Source organism: Gekko japonicus, unplaced genomic scaffold (assembly GCF_001447785.1).
Source record: "Gekko japonicus isolate JY-2015 unplaced genomic scaffold, Gekko_japonicus_V1.1 scaffold4513, whole genome shotgun sequence".
Classification (NCBI taxonomy): domain Eukaryota; kingdom Metazoa; phylum Chordata; class Lepidosauria; order Squamata; family Gekkonidae; genus Gekko; species Gekko japonicus.
The window spans coordinates 17,127-21,313 of record NW_015165386.1 but is presented as its reverse complement, the minus strand read 5'-3'; positions in this window follow the sequence as shown (position 1 = coordinate 21,313).

Here is a 4,187-nt window from a genome sequence, read left to right as displayed (position 1 = left end):
CCAAAGAAGCAAATGAACACAGTGGTTGAACACAAATGGCTGCACAGATGTTCTGCCCTTAAAAGTGTGTCTCAGTGAAGAAAAGATGCAGGTAGAGGTTTGTGCAAGAGAGATTCAGAGGGTTTGGAATAAAAGACTTTGTAAATAAAGTTAGTGGCTATAAGAGCATATTGTATTTTAAGTAACTGGATAACGGGAGAAGGGGGGCACTTTCTACTAACTAACTAACGGAGGAGGTAAAGGGGGGCAGGACCCTTTTGGCCTTTAATAGAACTGCTAACCGGAGAAGGGGGACGCTCCCAGTTCAGACATACAAAACCATGGGCTTGTTTAAACAATGTTTAATGTGATAATGTGACTCTATATCGCATGAACTATAAATAGTTAGGGTATGTCAGACCATGATCTGAAACTATGGTTTGAAGGGTTTTGTTTGTTTGTTTTTTAAATTAACCACAGTGAAGCTTAACAACGGTTTCTGAAATATACTAATGTTAACAGCAGTGCTCCCTCTAAGCTATGGAGTCCTGTGAGCAAAAATTCTACTTTGTGAGCCACTGGCATTAAAGTTGTGAGCGAGCGATTTGGCGGCTGCAGAAATGAGTTTGCTCTGGAGCCATCCTTCCTGAGCTAAGACAAAAATGTGTGAGCCGGGGGCTAAAAAACTGTGAACTAGCTCACACTAACTCAGCTTAGAGGAAACAATGGTTAACAGTATATATTTTATTCCAAACTGGGCCATAGAATGTGGATTAATAGATCAGCGAAATGGAGCTAGATTTTCTACAAATCTAAAGAAAGACCCAATTTTCCAAAAAAAAAAAGAAAAGCCCAAATCTTTTGAACAACGGGGCATTAAAACTCCCCAAAATAATAGAAACACCTGTAGCTTTAACAAAAGACTGTCCACTGAGCTTTCAGTTGCCATTTTGGATGTTGTTCAAGAACTACAACAATATTGCTGGGTTTTCAAAGTTTCCTAGGGAGATGCTGCCAAGGGAAGGGAAGGAGGGAAAGCTGAAGGTGGGAACCAACAGAGATAGGTTGGCTGGTGTATGGGAAGAAGATAAGGAAGCAGGAAAAAGGTAGAGGCTTTGGGGGCTACCAATGAATGGAAAGAGGAAATAGTGGGGTAGGGGATACACGGTGAAATAAGAAGTCCCTGCAGGTCCCCTGCTTGTCCCAATTTAAACCCTCCTTGTTCCCTGACACCATGCTTCTGTCAGGGTCCTTAGTCAGGTTACGCAACACAGGGCTTCATGAGAAGATAACTGCTTATTGGTAAATCTGGTACTAGAGACACGTGTACAGCTTGTGTCAGGAATGGCCGCCAATACTAGGGCCTCTGACTTATACTAGAATCAAACATCCCCCCTGTAAGCATGAGCCAATGGATACATCTCGCGCACACGGGCAAAGCAAGTAGGCAAAGCAAAAAAGCCGTTAACTTTCCCAGCCCAGAAAAGCTGCAGCTGTGGCATCTACAAGGTCAAGCGTAAGATAGCAACAGTTGGTGAGCCAGGGAGAGCTGAGACAGAAAACGGGAGGGCACCCCTCCACATTCCAGACTTATGACAGGGCTAAGTGACAGCTTCCGGCAGTGCAAATGGGGATACCAGCTGGGTTTTTGTGGCCGAAAGAGCAAAGGTTGAAACAGCAAAGAAAGAGCAGGAGCTGAATCCTGGTTTCACAAAATAACCACAGTTAAAACTAAATCATGGTTTGATAGTATGCAGAGCTCCCAAGTACTTACCTTAATTCAGCGGGGGATATATAGTTCTTCACGGGACCATTCCCATGGGGGAAACACAGGCGCTGCACTATTCCATCACCCAGATGTGATGTAGGCACGTAGCCGGGCGACACTCTAGCAATGGGTCTGGAAACTCGATGGTACCATCGAGTTTCCAGCCCCATTACCAGAGCGTCGCCCAGCTACGTGCCTACGTCACGTCTGGGCGACGGAGTGCAGCGCCTGTGTTACAAGCAAGACTCTTCCGGCGGGGAAGCATGTGTCCCCCGCCAGTTCGTAGGTAGGTACTTGGCAACCCTAGTAGTATTTCCGGTGAAACTTACTTAACAGATCAAATGAGAACCAGTAGAGAATGATCATGTCCTCTTTGGCCAAACAGAATTAAGGGGACTGGATGCTGAGCCTCCATGAAGTTTGGAGAGCAGAAGAAGAAGAAGAAGAGATTGGATTTATACCCTCCGGCCCTTCACTACCCAAAGGTGTCTCAGAGTGGCTTGCAAACTCCTCTCCCTTCCCCTCCCCACAACAGACACCCTGTGAGGTGGGTGGGGCTGAGAGAACTCTTGACAGAAACTGCTCTTTTTCAAGAACAGCTGTGCCAGAGTTATGGCTTGCCCAAGGTCATCCAGCCAGGTGCAAGTGGAAGAGTGGGGAATCAAACCCGGTTCTCCCAGATTAGAGTCCGCACACTTTACCACTACACCAAACTGGCTCTTGTCCTCCTTCCAAATAAAGGGCTCAGCTCACATCCTTCTCTCAGCATAAAAGTATGGGAGCTAAATTGCACCTCCTGTTGCAGCTGGTCATGCATCTCTGCCTGTTAGCAAAAAGCTGATTGTTTTCCCACTTTAATGTAAGCCTGGACGGCTTTTGTGATTCAGTTACTTGTACTTGCAGAGATGAACCAAGAGGTTGTGCTGTTGTGCTGTTTGTGTGATGTGTGGATTCTACCTCCAAACAGAAAATAAAGATTCTGGAAAACAAAACATGCTGTTTCCTATATCTCCCTGGCTGCTGCTCCTCTCCTTCCTGATGACTGATGATGATGCTTTCCCTGCCCCCAAATGTATTTTGAGTGAGAGATGCTCAAATGGTACACTAGACTCAATACTACTGTCTTCAGTTGAAAAGAAGAAAACTATTAGGGTAGGGTTGTACACTTTAAAAAATATAAAACAAGCATTTGTTTATGTAATCTATCTCTGGTTATGCTTGGGTAGGAGCTGTGGTGGCTCAAGTGGTTAAGACGCTGAACTGCAGGCTGTGGAAGGTCGGTAGTTCAGCAGTTCGAGACCCGAGTGTGCCGCATGACGGCGTGAGCGCCCGTCTCTGGTCCCAGTTCCTGCCAACCTAGCAGTTCGAAAGCAAGAAATTGCAAGTAGATAAATAGGTACCACTTCGGTGGGAAGGTCACAGCGTTCCATGCACCTTGGCGTTTAGTCGTGCCGGCCACATGACCACGGAAACGTCTTCGGACAGCGCTGGCTCTTCGGCTTGGAAACGGAGATGAGCACTGCAACCCTAGAGTCGGATTCGACTGGCGTTCGAGCAAGGGAAACCTTTACCTATGCTTGGGTAGGCAGAAATTTTTAACAACTGGGGGGGCATGGCCAAGCAAACTGGATTTCTCTCACCACTTCCCCACCCTTCCCCATGCATGAGCAATACAGGATCTTATTAATAATAAGATAAGCAATAATGTGGGGCTGTTGAGGAACATGACACTCGACAAAAGACAAGAATATAGGTCTCTACCAAGAGGAGCTTACAATCTGAAGTATTCTATAAATGAAAGAAAACAGGAAATGAGGAAGTTGAAAAAGTGCATTCATTCCAGTACATGTGTTTAGGTTTAATATGATCTGGTAAGTAAGTTTCACCGGAAATACTACTAGGGTTGCCAAGTACCTACCTACGAACTGGCAGGGGACACATTCTTCCCCACCGGAAGAGTCTTGCTTGTAACACAGGCGCTGCACTATTCCGTCACCCAGACGTGACGTAGCCACGTAGCTGGGCGACGCTTTGGTAGTGGGTTGGTGCTTACCCTGCCCTGTGAAAAGAATGAGATACGGACAGAAATTTAGGGTACGAAGGGAGCCGGTAGGAGAGAGTGATCAACTGTGTCAATGGTAAAGAGTACAAGGTGGATGAGGACAGAGCAGACAGTGGTTTTGATGAGGGCATTTTCACTGGCGTGCAGTGGGTAGAAGTAGGGTTATAGGGAGTCAACAAGGAAGTTAGAGGAGAGAAAGTGGAGACAGTAGAAGTAAGCAGCATTCCCTAGGACCAGGGGTCACTTCGTAGAAAAAGAGGTGCAGGAGCTCATTAGCATAACTCATTAGCATAACTTATTTGCATATGTTCCGCTGGACTGTTTCGGATTGCTAGCTATTTGGGGGGGGGGGACATGCAGATCTGTGCTGGTAGAAGA